This window comes from Sturnus vulgaris, chromosome Z, assembly GCF_052056855.1.
Source record: "Sturnus vulgaris isolate bStuVul1 chromosome Z, bStuVul1.hap1, whole genome shotgun sequence".
Classification (NCBI taxonomy): Eukaryota; Metazoa; Chordata; class Aves; order Passeriformes; family Sturnidae; genus Sturnus; species Sturnus vulgaris.
This window is the reverse complement of record NC_142283.1, coordinates 77,824,448-77,848,469: the sequence shown is the minus strand read 5'-3', so window position 1 is coordinate 77,848,469 and position 24,022 is coordinate 77,824,448.

The following is a 24,022-nucleotide window of genomic DNA, read 5'->3' as shown; positions in this document are numbered from 1 at the left end:
AGCAGCATTTCTGACTGGAACCAGTTCAGCTCCATAGATCTAGTCCAGTTCAAAAAGAACTTGCACAGTCCAGATTCCCAATTCCTGAAAGACAGCAAAAAAAGCAGGACCAGGTACCTGGGAATACATGCAGGACCTACAAATTAACTACTTCTACATTTACCTACGAAATACACACTAACTACAGATTATTAACAGATGCTTAGCCATTAACTACTCTAAATACACAATGTGGACCCCAATAGGTTGCCTGAGCAAGCGCCCACCGCCTCAGTTCCTGACGCTGCCCACCCCTCTCCACTCGGTCTCATCCCACACAGCTAGCTCTTGAGCTGGGGGAGATGCCAAGAGTGGCCCTCTTCCAGAGTCTCTTGGAGTCCAGAATGAGGGTAAGGCTCAGAGCCTTTAGAGCAGTTGTTGGTGTCCGGAGAAAGGCAAAAAGAGTTGAGAGGGTCCTTTCAAGATTCCAAGAGGTTTATCAGAGGAGTATATAGGGGGACAAGCAGAGGCCGGGAAGGGGTACCATGAAAGGCAAGAAGAGCAGCTGTACGTGAAATTAAATAAGGGCCCTCCCCCACGGGAAGGTACAGTACAGAAACCAATCATGGAAACCTAGGGGACTGACATAGGGAGGGACCAGTGAGGGAAGCAGGGGGAAGCAGAAAGGCTCACATGGGACAATGGGGCGTCCAGTATTAGGGGATTTCCAAGGGAGCGGAGCCACCAAGGATTGGCCCAGCATGGGAATGACAGGAATGGTTCGGCAACAAGGGGCAAAGTTACAATAAGAGACAGGAAAAGAACAGGAATAAGGGGCAGAGAATACCATACAGGACAGGTTCAGGGGTGGATACAACTTAGGAACAAACTACCTTCAGGAAAACACAGGGGCTACTTGGAATAAGCTATTAGAACTTCTAACTATAAACCCAAGAAAACAATCAGGTACCACAACAGAATACCACCTGCTGCTACGTGCAAATGATGTGAGCTCTGCAAAAGGCTTGATACCCAGAGCTCTGTCAAAGACAGAAGAAAAAAGAGGAATGAGCTCAGTGCTGCTGCATCTACTTCTGGAGAAAACATGCAACAGCAAATGCCCCTGCTGACACAGCAGCCTGGTAGCCCACCTCCTCACTTAGGTGGCACCAAGTACCTAGGAAGGGCAAAGCAGGTATCATGTATTAAAGGAAACAGAAATTCAATGGAAACAAAAAGCCTTTCAGTGCCAACTCATCATCTGAGATTTGGCCTGGGTGCAGGCAAGCAGCATTTCTGATTGGAACCAGTTCAGCTCCAGAGAGCTAGCTGGTCTAGTCCAAAAAGAAGTTGCACAGTCCTGATTCTGAATTGCTGAAACACAGCAAAAAAGCAGGATCAGGTTCATGGGGATAAATGCAGGACCTACAGTTTAACTACATCTACATTTACCTAAGAAATGGGCATTGACTACAGATTTCATGCTTAACATTTAACTACTCTTAATACACAAAGTCGTCCCCAAGGTGTTGCCTGAGCAAGCGCCCACCGGCTCAGTTCCTGACGCCGCCCACCCCTCTCCACTCGGTCTCATCCCACACAGCTAGCTCTTGAGCTGGGGGAGACACCAAGAGTGGCCCTCTTCCAGAGTCTCTTGGAGTCCAGAATGAGGGTAAGGCTCAGAGCCTTTAGAGCAGTTGTCAGTGTCCGGAGAAAGGCAAAGAGTAGAGAGGGTCCTTTCAAGATTCCAAGAGGTTTATCAGAGGAGTATATAGGGGGACAAGCAGAGGCCGGGAAGGGGTACCATGAAAGGCAAGAAGAGCAGCTGTACGTGAACTTAAATAAGGGCCCTCCCCCACGGGAAGGTACAGTACAGAAACCAATCATGGAAATCTAGGGGACTGACATAGGGAGGGACGTCAATCACAGCAAACAAATAGGAGGGAATGAAGGAGGAGTTCAACATACAAGGTCCAATCTCATGTTACATAACTTACAACTGACAGCGAACTTTCAGGAATAACAGGTGCGGTCGGGGGGATTGACAACTTGGAGGGTTGGGTCTGAGGTGAAGGGCAGGGAAGGGTCTGGAAGAAGAGGATGAGCTTAGGGGTAATTGATGGGGTATTGGTGGGAACAGGGACCACCTGGAACAAACCAAACAGGGGGGGTACAACATTGAGATGAACCATTTTAACAAAAGGGGAAATACGGCCGTAACGAGGAAAACTGACAAACTACAACAAGTTCCGTGCATGAGGATTGACCCAGCATGGCCCCATGATGTGGGCTGCTGGCAACCAGGATGGCTGCCTTCCATCCAGTTCCCATCATGTTGGCTTCTGGGTTACCTCAAGGCAAATACCAGTGCCAAGCCAGGTGTGGGGAACTGCCTCAGTCTGGGGTTTACTGAAAGCAGAACCTTTTGAGCCACTTGCTCAACAGTGTAGTGTATCTGACTGGCATCACCGACTGGGCAAAGGAGAAATGGGAGGCTCTCAGCTGCCCAGGTTCCAGCAGGGATTGTTCGGGTTGAAGGAGTCAGGAGCAAAAGAGCCCCGAGCATTGCTGTGCCTGGGATTAAATGCTCAAACACACTGGACACAAACAATCAAACAATAAGGAATCCTCCGGGGACGAGTGAAGGGCAGGGTCTTACAAACCAATGAGGGAACCAGGGGGAAGCAGAAAGGCTCACATGGGACAATGGGGCGTCCAGTATTAGGGGATTTCCAAGGGAGCGGAGCCACCAAGGATTGGCCCAGCATGGGAATGACAGGAAAGGTTCAGCAACAAGGGGCAAAGTTACAATAAGAGACAGGAAAAGAACGGGAATAAGGGGCAGAGAATACCATACAGGACAGGTTCAGGGGTGGATACAACTTAGGAACAAACTACCTTCAGGAAAACACAGGGGCTACCTAAAATAAACTATTAGAACTTCTAACTATAAACCTAAGAAAACAAACACGTACCACAACAGAATACCACCTGCTACTACGTGGAAATTATTTGAGCTCTGCAAAAGGCATGATACCCAGAGCTCTGTCAAAGACAGAAGAAAAAAGAGGAATGAGCTCAGTGCTGCTGCATCTACATCTGGAGAAAACATGCAACAGCAAATGCCCCTGCTGACACAGCAGCCTGGTAGCCCACCTCCTCACTTAGGTGGCACCAAGTACCTAGGAAGGGCAAAGCAGGTCTCATGTATTAGAGGAAACAGAAATTCAGTGGAAACAAAAAGCCTTTCAGTGCCAACTCATCATCTGAGATTTGGCCTGGGTGCAGGCAAGCAGCATTTCTGATTGGAACCAGTTCAGCTCCAGAGAGCTAGCTGGTCTAGTCCAAAAAGAAGTTGCACAGTCCTGATTCTGAATTGCTGAAACACAGCAAAAAAGCAGGATCAGGTTCATGGGGATAAATGCAGGACCTACAGTTTAACTACTTCTACATTTACCTAAGAAAGGGGCATAAACTAAAGATTTCATGCTTAACATTTAACTACTCTTAATACACAAAGTCGTCCCCAAGGTGTTGCCTGAGCAAGCGCCCACCGGCTCAGTTTCTGATGCCACCCACCCTTCTCCACTCGGTCTCATCCCACACAGCTAGCTCTTGAGCTGGGGGAGACACCAAGAGTGGCCCTCTTCCAGAGTCTCTTGGAGTCCAGAATGAGGGTAAGGCTCAGAGCCTTTAGAGCAGTTGTTGGTGTCCGGAGAAAGGCAAAAAGAGTTGAGAGGGTCTTTTCAAGATTCCAAGAGGTTTATCAGAGGAGTATATAGGGGGACAAGCAGAGGCCGGGAAGGGGTACCATGAAAGGCAAGAAGAGCAGCTGTACGTGAAATTAAATAAGGGCCCTCCCCCACGGGAAGGTACAGTACAGAAACCAATCATGGAAACCTAGGGGACTGACATAGGGAGGGACCAATGAGGGAAGCAGGGGGAAGCAGAAAGGCTCACATGGGACAATGGGGCGTCCAGTATTAGGGGATTTCCAAGGGAGCGGAGCCACCAAGGATTGGCCCAGCATGGGAATGACAGGAATGGTTCGGCAACAAGGGGCAAAGTTACAATAAGAGACAGGAAAATAACTGGAATAAGGGGCAGAGAATACCATACAGGACAGGTTCAGGGGTGGATACAACTTAGGAACAAACTACCTTCAGGAAAACACAGGGGCTACTTGGAATAAGCTATTAGAACTTCTAACTATAAACCCAAGAAAACAATCAGGTACCACAACAGAATACCACCTGCTGCTACGTGCAAATGATGTGAGCTCTGCAAAAGGCATGATACCCAGAGCTCTGTCAAAGACAGAAGAAAAAAGAGGAATGAGCTCAGTGCTGCTGCATCTACTTCTGGAGAAAACATGCAACAGCAAATGCCCCTGCTGACACAGCAGCCTGGTAGCCCACCTCCTCACTTAGGTGGCACCAAGTACCTAGGAAGGGCAAAGCAGGTCTCATGTATTAGAGGAAACAGAAATTCAGTGGAAACAAAAAGCCTTTCAGTGCCAACTCATCATCTGAGATTTGGCCTGGGTGCAGGCAAGCAGCATTTCTGATTGGAACCAGTTCAGCTCCAGAGAGCTAGCTGGTCTAGTCCAAAAAGAAGTTGCACAGTCCTGATTCTGAATTGCTGAAACACAGCAAAAAAGCAGGATCAGGTTCATGGGGATAAATGCAGGACCTACAGTTTAACTACTTCTACATTTACCTAAGAAAGGGGCATAAACTAAAGATTTCATGCTTAACATTTAACTACTCTTAATACACAAAGTCGTCCCCAAGGTGTTGCCTGAGCAAGCGCCCACCGGCTCAGTTCCTGACGCTGCCCACCCCTCTCCACTCGGTCTCATCCCACACAGCTAGCACTTGAGCTGGGGGAGATGCCAAGAGTGGCCCTCTTCCAGAGTCTCTTGGAGTCCAGAATGAGGGTAAGGCTCAGAGCCTTTATAGCAGTTGTCAGTGTCCGGAGAAAGGCAAAGAGTAGAGAGGTTCCTTTCAAGATTCCAAGAGGTTTATCAGAGGAGTATATAGGGGGACAACCAGAGGCCGGGAAGGGGTACCATGAAAGGCAAGAAGAGCAGCTGTACGTGAACTTAAATAAGGGCCCTCCCCCACGGGAAGGTACAGTACAGAAACCAATCATGGAAACCTAGGGGACTGACATAGGGAGGGACGTCAATCACAGCAAACAAATAGGAGGGAATGAAGGAGGAGTTCAACATACAAGGTCCAATCTCATGTTACATAACTTACAACTGACAGCGAACTTTCAGGAATAACAGGTGCGGTCGGGGGGATTGACAACTTGGAGGGTTGGGTCTGAGGTGAAGGGCAGGGAAGGGTCTGGAAGAAGAGGATGAGCTTAGGGGTAATTGATGGGGTATTGGTGGGAACAGGGACCACCTGGAACAAACCAAACAGGGGGGGTACAACATTGAGATGAACCATTTTAACAAAAGGGGAAATACGGCCGTAACGAGGAAAACTGACAAACTACAACAAGTTCCGTGCATGAGGATTGACCCAGCATGGCCCCATGATGTGGGCTGCTGGCAACCAGGATGGCTGCCTTCCATCCAGTTCCCATCATGTTGGCTTCTGGGTTACCTCAAGGCAAATACCAGTGCCAAGCCAGGTGTGGGGAACTGCCTCAGTCTGGGGTTTACTGAAAGCAGAACCTTTTGAGCCACTTGCTCAACAGTGTAGTGTATCTGACTGGCATCACCGACTGGGCAAAGGAGAAATGGGAGGCTCTCAGCTGCCCAGGTTCCAGCAGGGATTGTTCGGGTTGAAGGAGTCAGGAGCAAAAGAGCCCCGAGCATTGCTGTGCCTGGGATTAAATGCTCAAACACACTGGACATAATCTATCAACCACTAAGGAATCCTCAGGGGAGGAGTGAAGGGCAGGGTCTTACAAACCAATGAGGGAACCAGGGGGAAGCAGAAAGGCTCACATGGGACAATGGGGCGTCCAGTATTAGGGGATTTCCAAGGGAGCGGAGCCACCAAGGATTGGCCCAGCATGGGAATAACAGGAAAGGTTCGGCAACAAGGGGCAAAGTTACAATAAGAGACAGGAGAGGAACTGGAATAAGGGGCACAGAATACCATACAGGACAGGTTCAGGGGTGGATACAACTTAGGAACAAACTACCTTCAGGAAAACACAGGGGCTACTTGGAATTAGCTATTAGAACTTCTAACTATAAACCCAAGAAAACAATCAGGCACCACAACAGAATACCACCTGCTGCTACGTGCAAATGATGTGAGCTCTGCAAAAGGCATGATACCCAGAGCTCTGTCAAAGACAGAAGAAAAAAGAGGAATGAGCTCAGTGCTGCTGCATCTACATCTGGAGAAAACATGCAACAGCAAATGCCCCTGCGGACACAGCAGCCTGGTAGCCCACCTCCTCACTTAGGTGGCACCAGGTACCTAGGAAGGGCAAAGCAGGTATCATGTATTAAAGGAAACAGAAATTCAATGGAAACAAAAAGCCTTAGAGTGCCAAATCATCATCTGAGATTTGGCCTGGGTGCAGGCAAGCAGCATTTCTGATTGGAACCAGTTCAGCTCCAGAGAGCTAGCTGGTCTAGTCCAAAAAGAAGCTGCACAGTCCTGATTCTGAATTGCTGAAACACAGCAAAAAAGCAGGGTCAGGTTCATGGGGATAAATGCAGGACCTACAGTTTAACTACTTCTACATTTACCTAAGAAATGGGCATTGACTACAGATTTCATGCTTAACATTTAACTACTCTTAATACACAAAGTCGTCCCCAAGGTGTTGCCTGAGCAAGCGCCCACCAGCTCAGTTCCTGACGCTGCCCACCCCTCTCCACTCGGTCTCATCCCACACAGCTAGCTCTTGAGCTGGGGGAGACACCAAGAGTGGCCCTCTTCCAGAGTCTCTTGGAGTCCAGAATGAGGGTAAGGCTCAGAGCCTTTATAGCAGTTGTCAGTGTCCGGAGAAAGGCAAAGAGTAGAGAGGGTCCTTTCAAGATTCCAAGACGTTTATCAGAGGAGTATATAGGGGGACAACCAGAGGCTAGGAAGGGGTACCATGAAAGGCAAGAAGAGCAGCTGTACGTGAACTTAAATAAGGGCCCTCCCACACGGGAAGGTACAGTACAGAAACCAATCATAGAAACCTAGGGGACTGACATAGGGAGGGAGCAGTGAGGGAACCAGGGGGAAGCAGAAAGGCTCACATGGGACAATGGGGCGTCCAGTATTAGGGGATTTCCAAGGGAGCGGAGCCACCAAGGATTGGCCCATCATGGGAATGACAGGAAATGTTCGGCAACAAGGAGCAAAGTTACAATAAGAGACAGGAAAATAACTGGAATAAGGGGCAGAGAATACCATACAGGACAGGTTCAGGGGTGGATACAAGTTAGGAACAAACTACCTTCAGGAAAACACAGGGGCTACCTAAAATAAACTATTATATCTTATAACTACCAGCTTAAGCAAACATGCGCCACAACAGAATACCACCTGCTGCTACGTGGAAATGGTGTGAGGTCTGGAATGGGCATGACACCCAGAGCTCTGACAAATACAGAAGAAAAAAGAGGAATGAGCTCAATGCTGCTGCACCTCCATCTGGAGAAAACATGCAACAGCAAATGCCCCTGCTGACACAGCAGCTTGGCAGCCTGCATCCCCACTTAGATGACAATAGATAACTAGAAAGGGCAAAGCAGGTTTCACGTAGCAATGGAAACAGAAATTCAGTGGAAACAAAAAGCCTTTGAGTGTCAGCTTATCATCTGAGATAGGGCTGGATGCAGGGAGGCAGAATTTCTGATTGGAACCAGTTCAGCTCCATAGAGCTAGTTCAGTTCAAAAAGAACTTGCACAGTCCGGATTCTCAACTGCAGAAGTATGGCAAGAAAGCAGGGCCAGGTTCCTGGGGATAAGTGCTAGAACTACAGATTAACTACTTCTATATTTACCTAAGAAATGTCCACTAATAACTACAGATTAAAGGCTTAACTAGTTCCCAGTCACCCCTCAGATGGCCCTCACTAAAATGCGAGGAACCCTCTTCGGGGAGCCATCTAACTCGAGAGTGACTTGATTCCTGCAGCCGAAGCTGCTGGAGACTCTTCTCCAGGAACCCCTCAAGAGATGTCCCTGTCCAGGCCAGCTGCTGCGGTGGGAGGAGCGGTGTTGCAGTGCCGCGACCTTCCGGAGAAGCATCCTGGGGAGGACATCCTCAAGGCAGAGGCACGTCCTCGCTCCTGGGCAGAGAGTGATTCAGCTCTTTTGTGAATTTTCCACTTTAGCCGATGCAGGAGTGTAATGAACGAGGCCAGAGCTTTTAGCTGAAAGCCACCTGGTCTTTTAAAGCAGAATAACAACTTTCTTGTAAAAGAGGCACTCGTTTATTAAAAGCAGCTGTAGAAAACGGAGGACCCAAGATAAGCCTGAGTCCCCTCGCAGCAAGCCGGAAAAACTGTGTCGAACCCCTGACACACCGGGTGCTCCCTCGGACATGAACTCCTCAGGAGAGCGCAGAGCGGCAGCCCCACAGTCCCTTTTATACCCCCCTTTGGGTCCAGGATTGGTCGGATTTGGATCCTCATGATAATTGGTCCGTTTTTGGGGCTGTCCGGGTCACAGCTCCTCTTCTCACAGCTAAACCACAAATCTAAGAGCAGCGCCACGACTGCAGCAGGAGTCCAGGACTATATGATCTGATCCATTTTATTTTGAATCCTAAATGTTTCCACGGTGGTTGCCCCTGCACCTTTTCTGGTGCTAACTGCAGCCCAAATATTTTTAATGCTTGCATCAGGCTAGGTCAAATCTGTGAAAGGTGTTCTTTGGTTGGAGTTCCTATCAAAATGTCGTTCATGTAGTGATAGTAGCACACCCCTGGAAGTTGTCCTCTTACTGGCAAGAGTGCCAGCTCGTCATCTAAGAGATGGTTTGGGTGCAGAAAGGCAGAATTTTTAACTGGAACCAGTTCAACTCCATAAATCTGGGCCAGTCCAAAAAGAACTTGCACAGTCTGGATTCTGGATCACTGCATTTTATTGAAATTTAGCTAAAAAGCATGGTCAGGTTCCTGCCAATAAATGCAGGACCAACAGACTAACTACCTCTACATTTACCTATGAGAACTATATTAACTACACATTGAATACTTAACTATCAACTACTGTTAATATGCAAAATGGTCCTCGAGAGGCTGGATGAGCAAGTGCCCCTGGGGGCTCAGCTCTGTGCACGAGAACTCTCTCCAGGGTTGCCAGCAGGACTCCCTGGAGCCTGGGCTGCAGCCCACTGTACTCATACAGGGATGTTCTGGTGCCAGTAGAGGTTGGGCATTTCAAGCTTTTGGGAATCTCGCAGCAGGTTATTCCCTGGGAAACCACTTGCTGCCTACACCAAAGTGCTCAAGGAGTTTCTTGTGCAGGAAGCAGTACAGGTAAGGCAAGAGATGCCCCCAGCCACTGCAGGAAATGCCTCCTGTGCCACCGTGACAGTGGCATGCTGGAGTTCTGCTCCTGTCCACTACTATCTGTGTCGTACCTCCTTTTCTCACAGCTACATCACAAATATAAGAGCAGGGCCAGGATGAGAGCCAGAGCCCAGAACTGCCACTACTGCAAGGCAGCCCAGAGCAGAGCTCCCCACACCCTGCCACTCTGACCCAGAGTGTCCTGCTTGATCTCAGCCGGCATCCAAGTCAGCTGCTCTTCGAGGTATTTGGAGCAGGTTTCCATGTGCTGCCGTGTGGCATCATCCAGCCCATCTCCCACCTCCCGCGGGGACTGGAGAAGGCTGTGCACAAACCAGAAAAAGAATACTATCACTACCATAACCTGCTTTAGTAGCAAGCGAGGAGTAGGTGTGACAGGCATGAAAGGAACTTCTGGTGGGGAAGCAAGGACATGCTGGAGCCCATTTAATCCTGAGTCTGTGTGAAGACAGAAGAAAATGAAAACAAACCACTCATTAGGTGGTGCAGTTAACCCATTCATGATGAGGTTCCCTCCTAATGTGCCCACTCCTCTTGGGCTCCCGGCTCGCTCTGGGGAACCACGTCAGGGTGTGGCCGCTCCCCAGCACCACTCTGGGAGCTGCAGGAGAGCTACAGCTCTCACGTTTCAGCTAGAGCGCTCTGTCACGGCGAGACAAAAGGCTGCGTGAGAGACCTTTCACGGTTCTGAAGAGGAGATTTCATTAGGGAGATGGAACGAGATCCGAGGACGAACAGACAGAACCGTTAAAAGGTGGTTTGACAGGGTTTGCACAAGCTTAAATACGGGGGAGGCACAAGAGGCGGGTACCTAACCTTGGCCAATTGCGGTGAACAAGGGGAGGTACCGAAGGCGGGGAAAAGGATACATCAAACCAATAGGGGAATACGTGGGCGTCAACTGGGGTACAACAACCAATTGTCTAACAGACTAGGAAGAACTTTCCAGAACATGGGGCAGGGTCCGGGGACGATTGACAGCGCTAGGGGCAGGGATTAAGGTGAGGGACAGGGAAGAATCTGGAAGCTGGGAGTGGTTTAGGGTTGAAGGACAGGGGGATAGGCGGGTAAGGGCTAAACCATTATACACGTAACTTAGGGGAACGAACCAGGGACAAACCATTAACATATAAAAAAGATGATTAAATAACACAACACATTTACAAGCACAGAAGTCTCAAAGATGTGGAGCAGGAAGGAGAGGAGCCACACAGCTGGAAGGCACCAAGACCTGGACAGCTGTGCCCCAGCAGCAGCAGCAGACTTGTGCCATGCCCAAGGAGCTCTGCGAGTGGGAACCACTGCCTCTGGTACTCATGGTTGTGCTCTGGCTTTTAGCCAGCACAGCCTCCAAGCCCTTGTGCACTTACTGCCCACCCAGGCTGCACTGGGGTGGTGCTGCCTGCAGCTGCTGTGCAGACCTGTCCCTCTTTAACATGGCCCTGAGATGTCCCAAGAAGGAACACACATTCACCAGTCCTGCGTTTTGTCCCCAGTCACACCCAGCCCCTCAAGAAAAAAAAAAAAAAAAATGCAGACCCACTGCTCTGCAATAGACCTCAGGGCCACCCTTTACAAAGTGGGGTGACACTCTCTGAAACCGTGGCAAACAGAAAATTGGATGCCCACATGATCCAGGCATGCTTTGCCCCTTGAGATCCCCTGCAGCGAGATGGGATTTGTTCCCTTGGAGCTCTGCCCTCTGTTTGTGGGGTGCTCCTGGGCGCGCTGTGTGTGATGCTGGCAGAAATAAACTAACTTTTACATATAATTAACTGCGGACAAAGTCAATGAAGCAAAGGAAAACTCTGATTTGTAACAATTCTGCCGAACTCTATGCACCGGCCGCTCCGCCGACAGCTGCAGACAAACTGCCCCCAACAAAATGGCTTCATTTTATATTCTGCTGCGGCTGGGGACGGTCCCTGTCCCATTCCCATTGGATGGGTACTCGGGAACTTACATTCTGTCCCGACTGCCTCCTCTTCTGTCCCCTCCCCTCCCCTCTCCTTCTCCTTCGTTTTTTAGTCGGGTCTTCAGGCACTCCCCTGTCTCAGCTTTCAATAACACCCAATACATTAACCAGAACAAATCCAAACCATCAATAAAATACATATAAAGAACAAAACCAACAACTTTTATTATTTTACTTAATAACCTTTGCTAGAGTCAGAACGAATTGTTTAAGTTTTATTGAGAACAAAAAGGTTTGCAAAGCAGAGTCCTGCAGCCTTGGCACAGATTGCCCGGAGCAGCTGTGGCTGCCCCATCCAGGAAATATTCAAGACCAGGCAAGGATGGGGCTTGCAGCAAACTCGGCTGATGGAAGGCATCCCTGCCTTTGTGGGGATAGAGCTAGACGAACCTGAAAATCCCTTCCAGCCCTGAGCATCCCACAATTTTGTGATCTCGGGTGGTATCTTGGGCGCGGGTGCGGGGCCCTGGCAGGAGGGGAGCCTGCTGCTGTCGGGATCAGTGTCCCAGGGCAGCTGGCGCAGGAGTGCCAAAGGCTGCCTGAGCACAGCCCGTGTGAGCCACATGGCACCGGCCGATCTCAGCCTCCCGGGCCTCCTCTTCGGGGGCTGCCGGGCGGCTTCCAAACACATGCGCGGCCCCTCTTGGAGGGAGCGAGGCCAAAGGTCTGTAGAACGGAGCCTGCACCTCAAAGCCCAGGAATGGCGCAGCGCCTTCTCTTGGGGCGCGGCGGGGCGGTGGAGCGGCAGGGTCCGGCCGGAACCGATGTCCCTCCACATGCATCGGGGTCCGGAGCCCCTCAGCGGCTGCAGGGCAGTCCGGTGCTCCTTGACACGAACAGGGGACGGAGCCCCTCAGCAGCTACAGGGCCGACCGGAGCTCCGTGACACGAGCAGGGGACGGAGCCCCTCAGCAGCTGCAGGGCCGACAGGAGCTCCGTCACACGAGCAATGCACGGAGCCCCTCAGCGGCTACAGGGCCGTCCGGAGCTCCGTGACACCAACAGCGAACAGGAGCCCCTCAGCGGCTGCAAGGCCGACCGGAGCTCCGTGACACGAACAGGGGACGGAGCCCTTCAGCGGCTGCAGGGGCGACCGGAGCTCCGTGACACCAACAGCGAACAGGAGCCCCTCAGCGGCTGCAAGGCCGACCGGAGCTCCGTGACACGAGCAGGAGACGGAGGTGGGCAGCAGCGGGAACCTGAGTAGGGAAAGGATTTGGAGCACGAATCTGAGGGGGATGGGGCAGCTCAGCCTGGAGAAAAAGCAGCTCGGGGGCGACCTCATTGTCTCTACACTTCCCCAAAGGGTGGTAGAGAGGGGAGACTCAGCCCCTTCTCCCAGGCTGAAAGTGAGAGGATGAGCAGAAATGGCCTCAAGTGTCACTAGGGCAGGTATAGGTTGAATATTAGGGAATTTTTGTTCAGGGAATGGGTTGTCAAGCATTGCAGCAGGCTGGCTCGGGAAGTGGTGGAGTCGCCCACATCCTCTCTGTAGTGGCCAAGGGGCGAGTGGTGCTACTGTCCCCTCGGCTGTCCCCAAGCTCAGAGGTTGTTGTTCTCCGGTGGTAAAAAGAAAATGGGCTATGAATTTGAGGTCTCCATCAGTGCATCAGTGTTCTAGTTGAACTGAACAAAAGAAAATAACAAAACAAAATAAAAAATCAGGCTTAGCAGACTGATGGATTATTTTTGCTGTACTGACCAGTCAAAACTGCCAGTGATTATATGTGAAAACAGATCAATTGAATTGGCATAGCTTGAGGCTACTAGAGTCATAGAATCACAGGATATCTCAGGTTGTAAGGGAACCATAAGGACCACTGAGTTAAACTGCTTAGTCCCAAGAGGATAGTTTCACTAAACCCTTTTCCTTAGAGCATCATCCAGATGCTCCTCGAACTCTGACAGGCTTGGTGTTGTGAACATTGCTCCAGAAAGCAGTCCTTCAGTAACATTGGCTAGCCTTTTGAGTATTCTGAGATTAATTCCTTGGGCCTCATAGACTTGTGTGCATCGAGGTGGAGCAGCAAGTCTTAGGCTGGCTGAGAATTTATCATCCCTGCAATCCCCATATTCCAAGACAAGGATCCAGGGTTCCCAGGACTTGCCATCGATGTTAGCGACAAGGGGAAAAGGAGATATTAGATATTAATTAAAGAAGGCTGTGCTTTGTCTGTGTACCTTTGTGGGAAGTACCCAACCTCATCAAGTAACAAATCAGTGTTCTTTCTGATCCTCCTTTTGCTGTTGACTTGTTTCAAAAAGTCCTTTTTGTTGTCCTTCTCAGTGCTGGCCAGCTGGAACTCTGCAAGAATTTTGGACTCACAAATGTTCACCTCACCCTGCTGAGGTGAACAGCACCTGCATAGTTCTCCTGTGTCACCTGTTCTTGCCTCCAGTGGCCACACATTTTCCTTTGGTGCCTGAGTTCTAAAAGAACTTGGCTTCTCAGCCAAGTCAGTCTTCTGCCCCACTTGCCATTGCCTACATCGCTGTTCTCTTCAAAGGTGACCAGCATGCATCCTGTAAGCTAATTCCTGTGATATATTATCCTCCTTAAATCTTGTACTGGAAATAAGATATTAGCATGTGTTTCTTATTTCATGCAGACATTCTATTACTGCAAATTTTTCGTAGCTATGTCTGTCCATTACAGTGTGTTTATACATCATGGAGCACAGTGGGACCTTGATCTTTACTAGGGCACCTTAGCATGAATCAACAGAAATAATTAATGCAGAACTTCTTCATTATCCTTTGCTTGTAGTATGTCAGTCTTTCAGACTAAGAGCAGGGGAAAAAAGAGAGGGGAAAAAAATAGAGGGCAATTTATCTTGGTAGTCTCCTCCTGAGATACAGTAGAAAAGGTATCTTTGCAGCCACCATATTCGTGTGAATTAATCATGCAATTCTGGTAGTAATATCTCTCATTTCTTTATTGTGTTCAATCTATGGTAAAAAAGAACTATTCTTGCTTGTGCTGAATTTTAACATTCTCTAAGGATATCCTGCATTTGAGCCACCAAGTGTTCACCTGAAGAAGAAGACAAAACCAAAGGGATAAGTGTAGCAGATTCTGGTTCATCTCCATGGGAAAAGAAGCAAAGCCTAATTTTCCTTCATTTTCCATCAGTCTTGAGACAGACCGAATATAGGTTTCTTCTTCAGCTGTTTCTGGAACCTTCACCTGAAAACTCTTTACAGCTAAATAATCTGGAGAAAGAATGATGGCCCTTTTTACCACTTTCTGTGTCTGGACTAGTAAATTAAAACAATGCAGGCTTGTTCTCTTGCTAAGACAAGCTGGAATAGGACTATCTGCTTCCATCCTATAATTTCCATTACCGTCTAAACAAGTTTAAAATCAGAAAATCACAGATGATTTGGTTTTGAAGAGTCCTTAAAGACCCTCAATTTGAAATCCCCTGTCATGGGTGAGGACATCTTCCACTGGACCAGGTTGCTGACAGCCCAGTTCAACCTGGTCTTGAACTGTCCAGGGGATGGGGCAGCCACAGCTTCCCTATGTAACCTGTGCTAGGGAAGGATTTCTTCATAATAGCCAATCTAATTCTGCTCTCTTTCAGCTTAAAAACATTCTCCCTTGTCCTTTCAAAAATTCTTGTTAAAAACAGGCACTGGCTTGTTCTAAATTGCAAGCTGTATCCACAAATTGTGCAGTAGAATGTGGGTTGCACCAAGGGCTCTTCCAGCCTTTTAACCACTGAAAAGTCTCTGTTCTGGACCTTGGTGCTTCACTGTCCCAGTTCAATAGTGTGTCTCCACTGTGGGAAAAAGCAGACCTTACATTCAAGTTGGTGAATATTGCAACATTAGGCAAGCAATTGATCTCCAGATGGTACATGTGAAGCCTTAAACTACTACCCTGAAATAGAGAACTGTCTTTCCATTTTCTTTCATCTTCTCTGCACATTGCAAAACCTGTGTTAGCAGAAATAGAAAAAATAGATCTTCCTTTTAAAGTATCTGTTCTACCTGTGAACTGTGCCATTCTTAACCACCACGAATTGCACCCTGACAGATGGATCTACACTACATCGAGGTGGTTGCAGTGTGTCCTTAAAATATCCTTTAGCGTAGAAAATAAATTCTGGTGGTGTCTCCTGCGCTCCTACCACCACAGCCATAAGCTCTTTTGCAAACCAAACATGCTTGCTGCCATTCCTTCACATCTGTAACATTTAACTTTAATGCCTCTGCCCCTGAGGAGCTGCAGAGTAGCATTTCAATTCACCATCCATGGATTTGTCCTGAAGAATTAGAGACATGTCAGCTTATCAGTCTGTGACCTTTTCTATTAACATTGTCTTCAGGTTGACTTGGCAGCACACAAGGAAAATAAATCTTGTTACTCGAAGCTGGTCTGGCTTGCCAGGATAGTGCAGCTGTGGCCCAAATCTGTTAAATTTTTAAATTGCAAACATTGCTATGACTACATGAAATTTATTAGGTAGATTTATCCCTGGTAAGGGGTACAGAGGAAAGCAATGGAATAGAAACCATAAAAATAGATACGGAGGAGGATTGTTTTTTGTATTTTGTTGTTGTTTGGTTTGGTGGGGTTTGGGGTTTTTTGTTTGTTTGTTTGGGTTTTTTGTTGTTGTTGTTTTGTTTTGTTTTTCAAAGCCTGGAAAGTTTTATTTTTTATTTTATTTACAACCTGGCCTAACACCCTAGAGATAACACAAATGGAGTCATCATGTAAATTACATAACCTTTTCATATTCAAGTCTTTGGCAGATCTACATGGATACTCTTCCAAGTAAGCTTCCATGTACCTTATCACTTGTTCCTAGGCTTTTTCAACACCTTTTTCTGTTGTGTTCTTTTAATGATAAAGGTATGAGGAGAAGCATGATGACCTCAGAATGTGATACCATGAATAATTCTTCTTAGAATAACGTATTCTGACATTATAACCCCTTCAATCCCCACTACTCTGATTTTCTATGACATCCTGGTATGGAGCAATGTGTCATCTTCTCCAGGATGCTCTCCATGTTAATATTTAGTGCTTAGAGCAGCTGGCTAAACACCCAGTGTTTTTTGAGGTACACGGGGTGTTTGAGAAGCCCACAGGAGACTTGCAGGTTTGGTATAGGTGTTATTCCTCTTCAGCTCCTCAGCTGGTAGGGAGGCAAAGCTGAGCTATCTCAAAGGACTTGATATTTGGGGAGGGTGCTGGGTTGATGGTTGGACTTGATGATCACAGAACCAATATCATAGAATAACAGAATCCAATCATATATAATTGGAAGAGCCCTTACAGCTCATCCAGTTTTATCCCCCTGCCGTGGGCAGGGACACCTTCCACTATTCTAGGTTGTTCCAAGCCCTGTTCATCCTGACCTTGGGCATTCACAGGGATGAGGCAGCCATAACTTTTCTCAACAACCTGTACCAGGGTCTCACCACCCTCACAGCCAAAAATTTCTCCTAATAGCCAGTCCAAGCCTACCCTCTTTCCATTTAAAACAATGACCTTAGAGGTCTTTACTAACCTTAACAATTCAATGATTCTAAGATGCTGACAAATAAATTGAGCTCCAATAGTGGGATTCAGCTGCAGATTAAGACACTTTAATTAGTGCCTGGACTCAGTTAGATTCTAAAATCCCACTGGAGTTGATGGAGACCAAATTATTGCATGGATTAGAGCCCAGGAAGGGAGCTGAAACCATCTTAAAGCAGGGATATATTTCTGTCCATAGGTCTAGCGTCAGCAGGAATTATATTGCAACAGGTCTCTGACTGCTGTGGCAGCTTAAACATCCAAATTGCATTTAGATTACATAAGGACAGCAAAATGTTTGTTGATTTTTTTTTTGGTTTTGGATTTTTTAATGAGTTTAAACCACCACAGTTAAATATTCCAGGAAATAACAGCAAACCTCTAACAGAAGCAAAACCAAACAAACCAACAACCCCACCACGCTAAAAAAGAAAAAACCTTAAAAACAACCAAAAAAGCTCTAAACAAAGCAAAAGGGTAGGAAAGGCTCTTTCCTATGATTGTTAGCTTATTGACACAATAGGATTTGCTTTTTTCTTCTACTTTTTAGCAGTAACATTAGCTAGGTTTTCTCCTTTTAAGTAACTCTTCTTTCTTACTTAGGCTGTCCCAGATGCTGTTCAAGTGTCTGATCTCTTCTGCTGTACTTAAACTCTATCACAGCTGTAACATAATTCATGCATAAGGAATGTTTCTACTGTGAAGAGTAAATCGACCTAAAAATATTTTTGGTTTATATATTTTCAACCTCACGAGGAAACAAATCAATTAAAATTAAAATTGAATTTCTATTAAAAATGCATTTCTACCAGTATAAAACAACAAAAATAATAGTGTAATCTGGGAACTCTTGTTAAGTTTCTGTTTTTTATTGTCCAAAATGTCCAAAATCAGATGTTCAATTATATCCTGCACAATGCATAATTTTTCCCTTACTGTGTAAAGAGAAGTGATGTCTGTTAAGTAACTGGTGTAGTGATGCATGGCATCAGAGCCTATACAAAAAAAGTGGGAGAAAACACATGACAGCTGTAGATCTGCATCTTTTGCCATTCCTGAAAACACTTTCCTTGAAAAAACTCTTCCCTTGTTGCATTTTTTTGGTAATTCTTTTTTATTATAGTGGGGTTTTTTTAATTGAAGCTGCTGCTTAGCATGTTGAGACAAGTTGAAAATTTCATTTTTTATTCTGTTCATTTGGGAGATACATAGCTTCTACTCCATTAGGGAAATTAACAGAGAAAAGTTTTATTAAAAAAAAAAAAAAAAAAAAAAAAACAAAAAAAAAAAACAGAACAACAACAGCAAAAAACCAAACGAACAAACAAAAAAAAAAAAAAAAAAAAAAAAAAAACAAAACAAAAGAAAACACATAAAACCACGGGGTCAGGAATTCACTGCAGAGCAGATTTCTGGAAGCTACAATTTTTAAGGTGAACATTTCTGATCTGGTTGTAAGTGTCTGCCACAAGATAACTGTGAGCTAAAAAAAATTCACAATGAATCAGTAATCCCCTTTCGTGGGAGGAATTTGGAGCTTTCCTTGAAGGTGTCCTAGGCGAGTGCTGAGCTGCACTGGCCAAATCATGCTGTGATGGGGAAAATTCATAAATGACAACAGAACATGAAGCTTCAGAAAAATCTCTTGGTCCCAGGCATTCCCATTATCTGTCTTGTCATGATCTTAAATCATTTGCATCATTAACACTAAGGATGTAGATTTTATGATCTAAGTCTGAAAACCAAGTCATAGTGAATTGCAGTAACATTTAATACCACATCTCAAATTGCAGCTGATGAAATTTAAACCTCTTAATCATGCTCTCTATACTATGAAGTTCCTGAAATCAAATGCTGAGAAGAAGATCTCAGCCTCAGATAGAATTTTTTTAGCCTTGTACAGAGAAGAGCCTGGACCTCTACCAGACTGACACTTAAATATCTTAAGCAAAAAGGGGCTTTTTATGTTAAAAAATAGACTTGTAAGTCAAAAATCACAGCTACTCAGTGCTTGGCTTGTACTTTTTGATGGCACTAGCTGGTAATAATCTCCCTAGAAAATTAGATAAATGCAGATCTATAACATGGATTAGGATATTTGGCACCTTTTCGTGCAGATACATGTCAGAGTGTCCTAAGTACTTTTTACAAGTGTTGACTGACTAAACAGACAACATTTCATTGCAAGATCAGAAATTGAAGTATCATGCTCCATTGCTGATTAGGTTTTCACTAAATAATTTGCTGGTTTATGACCTGTATGAGAGTAAAGGGTACCCACATTACTGAATGACTTTGAGTAAGTGCATTATTTTCAAATCTTACACGAGGCAAACTAACACGAAGTTTGGTGCTTTGGACTTATCTCCACAGCTACTCATCTTTTCATGCACTGTGCAGAATTTGGGCTTGAATGAAGAGAGAAAAGGATGGTTTCTAAGGCTCAGATGTGTTCCATGTTTTAAATCTCCTTTCCTGCTGTCAGGATATCTGCAAATGGATAGTTAAACATCTTAGGTGTATTAATGGAATATATGGTTCAATTTACACTTAGTACATCAAATACACTTTTAAAGGTGTTAAAGCATTATAAGCATGTAAACATTATATTAGTGATTTTAGCTAATATACTATTCAGCACAAAATACTGACTCATAGCATCCAGTATCTCTAATGATAACCAGAGTCTTTGGCTAACCATGGATTTGGAAGTTCCTCTTGTTCTCTACATTTTTAAAAGATAATTTGCAGAGCATTTTGAAGCTATGCTTCAGTTTTCAGTGGTTGTTTCCAGGATGTATAATGTCTAAGCTGTGGAGGTTAAATTTAAGTCATATAATGCATGGAGTTTATTTGTTGGGGAAACCATTTGAACATTTTTATGCAGACCCACCTATTTAATTTCAAGTACCTATATAGTTAGCATTCAGCCTCCCTACATAGTAAAGAATTTTTATCACTTTCAAAGGGTTGAGGTGGGTTGACCCTGGCTGGGTGTCAGGTGCCCACCAAAGCCACTCTCTCACTCCCCTCTGCAAGTGAACAGAGGAAAGTGTAACAAAAAGCTCATGACTTGAGGTAGGAACTGGGAATGATGACAAAACTATTACCATCATGGATAAACCAGACACAACTCGGGGTTGTTAATGAATTTATTACCAATGAAAATCAGAACAGGATAATGAGAAGTAAAATAAATCATAAAAATGCCTTCCCCCACCCCTCCTTGCTTCCTGGGCTGTAGGTCTTCCCCCTCCGCAATGCAGGGTGATGGGAATGGGGGTTTTGGTCAGTTAATCACACATTATTCCTGCTGCTGCTCAAGGGAGGAGGTCCTGCTGCTCCAGTGTGGGGTCCCTCCCACGGCAGACAGTCCTCCACAGACTTCAGCCAGAGTTCTTCCCCGAATGTACAGCTCTTCATGAACTGCTCCAATGTGGGTCAGTCCTTCAGGAACAGCCTGCTCCAGTGTTCCCCATGGGGTCACAGTCCTGCCAGCAAACCTGCTCCAGCCTGGGCTCCTCTCCCGTGGGTCTGCAGGTTCCTGTCAGGACCCTGCTCCCACTTCCCTGTTTTCAGAACCCTCCTTTGGGCATCCCCCTGCTCCAGCCTGCAGGGCTGCAGGTGGATCTCTGCTCCCCCGTGCCCTCCCTGGGCTGCAGGGGCACAGCTGCCTCACCATGGGCTGCTCCAGGGGCTGCAGGGGAATCTGAGCTCCAGAGCCTGGAGCAGCTCCTGCCCCTCCTTCTGCACTGCCCTGGGTGTCTGCAGGGCTGCTCCTCGCACATGGTCTCACCCTTTCTTCTCTGAGCACAGCTACATCCGTGCAGTAACTTCTTTCCCTTCTTAAATCTATTACCACAGAGGTGTTACCACCATCTCTGATGGGCTTGGGCTTGGCCATTGCAGTGTCTATCTTGTATCCAGCTGGCATTGGATCTCTTGGACATGGAGAAAACTTCTGGCATCTTCTCACAAAAGCTACCCCTGTACCGTTCTTGCTACCAAAATCTGGCTGCACAAACCCAGACCAGGGATATGAACTTGATGAAGACCCGGATAAGTCTCCAAATATGCCTTATTTTTTCAGTATATCAAATGTAGGAGCAATACGGACTCAGTTTATAATACTAAATTTAAGTGGAATATGAATACTTGGCTTTCAGGACAAATCTATAACATTTGATGAATTCTTCAATAGTATTTAATTTGAAGTGTTTTTCAATAATATTTCTAGATAAATACATGTTGAGGGCATCCATATTTAAGGAAAATTCGTGCTGAAGGAGATAGATGAACCCAAAGTAGTTGATTAGGAATTAAAACAAATATTTGGAGATATATTTGAATAATTTTGTAAGTTTGGGCTCTAGTAGTAAGAAATTAAAAAAAAAATTAAAAATTCATTAGCTTCTTTTTTTCCAAACTATGTCATATGAAAATATTCTTCACACGTTTCCATTCACATCAGCTTTCTCATCTATTTCAAACCTCATTTCAGTATGTCTTTTCATCATTACTTAAACCTATTAATTTCCCTTTTCCTCTGGGATATATAGATATATTTTTACTTTGTAAACTATTTTGAGAGAGACTTTTTATGAAGTACCATGTAGAATAACTAGCATAGTTACCAATAGGCAGCCACTTCCTAGGCTGAACTTCTAATTAAGTTATTCTTGATTCATGCAGGGGAATACTAACCATATATTCTGGGGTTACCAGGGTTAATTGTCTGTCTAGACTATAGGGACTGCATTTCTTTAACTAACAGACCACTAAAAGAGTAAGTGAAGCTCTCTGGAACACGATTATAATTTTATATATAACAGCTATATTTGAAGTGTCTTCTTGGAGGTTCACATGTAGGTGGAGGAAGATTTGGGCGGCAGAAGGAATAAAGTACACAGCAGAACAGTTAAAATGAGATGAAGAAAAAGAACAGATGGAACAAAGAATAATTCAACCCAGTGAAGAGATTAAGTCACTTCATTTTATTTGTGTGTTTCAGTCTCAGAGTCACTGGATTTTGTAGGTGTTCCTATACAAGTTAACGTGGTGCAATGGTTGTTAGATTGCATTACAGACTCTGGAACAAGGAAATAGCTCACAGTCATTCAAAGAAGAAGGAACAAGCCTATGCAATCTTTTCTTGATGCAGAAGTGGCCAAAATGTACTTAGATAAGACGTTTTTTAAGTCAGCAGCAGAAGCTGTTTCTGCATGTCCAGGAATGGCCGTATAAGGCAGTGTTCTGTAGATGGCTAAGGTAGTTGGGAGACTTTTTGTATTTGGTTTAAGATAATATATCAAGAAGCGTCATCAGTGTCCAGGAGGAGTCACACAGGGCTGTGGAGTGGGTGTAGATCTGAGGAGTTTTGCCCTATCCAGCTGAAGATGTTGTTTCAGGAGCCCTTTGCAATGGAAACTGATTCCACCAGAGACAGCTAAACAACCTGACAACCTGAGTCCCCATGCACCCCTGCGCATATATCCCAATAAATTATGATTTGTTTCTTTCTCTCTCTCTTTTTTTTCCTAACAGTTCCTCTGTCTGTTAATATCTGTATAGCATCGACATCAAAGTAGGTGAATGCTTATGTAAGCACTGCACCCCACTGAAGCACAGCCCACGGTGCTAGATGGTAAAATGTTGACCTAAATTTAAACAAAGGTTTCCTTCCTTCCTGTAACCCTTTAGCAAGCTGTCAGCACACATTGCTGGAGGTAGAGCACTACCACCACTACTGTGATTACATTGTGTTAATTGGCTTCAAGCAGTTTTTATGAATCAAATCAGAGCTTAAAGTAAACTCTCAGCTCCTAGGGAGTTGGTAAAGTGTACAGCCAGAGTGTTACTGAGCTGATCCGGGCTTTTCCCTAAACGTTAGACAACAACTGTGTAAGAGTTCAGCTAAGTCTGTGTGCTTTCCTCTTTCAGACTTGCCCGGTGTCATACTGAATGAGATTGTGTCCAACAGCATTCCCAGTGCTCGCTTTGACACGTTCTTGGGAGAGCTGCTGTTACCTCAACCTAAGAATATCCTGTCCTGCCTCTCCTTCTGGACCAGCTGTGCTCCAGCTGTGAAGAACGGGTGGCAAGCTGGGCTGGGTGTCAGACGCTATTAAAGCTGAAGTGCTGCTGTTGTGTTTGTTTCATGCCCTGTGGAACTTCACCTCACTTATTTCGAAAGTAAAACTGAGCACGTTAAATGATTTAGCAGCATGGTGGCCAGCTCAGTAACCTGACAGAAACACGTTTTCCGAGCAAAGCATAATGCAATGAATGAGCCCTTTTATAGTAATAAAATTCAATAACTGGCCAGAGTGCTTTTCCTATTAGATACTGAATAAAGCCTTTGGCACAGCACTTTTTTTTTATGTATCCCTTTTGAGTTTTTCACAAATCTACTGATTACTGTAGTGTAGGTTTATACAGTTGTCACCTGATGTTTGCTCATGGATTTTTGGTTTGAACTACGTCTCAGTCATTGCATGGTGCTACTGATTTTCAAGGGATGTACTAGTGGAGGAAGTAAAAAATCTACAAAAATAATTATGTGCTTGTTTTGGTCAGCCTAGAGGGGTATTCCTTGACACTTCCTTTGGATGATTTCTGTATTACATCTAAGCATCAGATAAGGAAGACTGACTATAGGTTATTTAAATTCTTGTTGTATTCAAAGCATTCTTTGCTAAATGTGGAAGAGTTTAGGGAACAGATATCATAGCTCTTTAAAATATTCTGTGGCATCACTGGTAAAACACTTAAAAAAAAAAAAAAAAAAACAAAACAGCTAAAAATCTTCAGAATTAATCACTTCAAGTAACTAATGGGCTCAGAAATCTAAGCACTGGAGCAAGAAGACTATTGGCTTTCAAACAGGTTTTTGTCCCTAGTTGGTGAAAATACGGATGAAACTGCTACTGCAGATAGACCCATATTGCCCTGTGATATTAGATTTTGTCCAGCTGTAACCTAGAGGTGTTCTGCCTGGGGAGATGGAGATACCACTCACACACCTC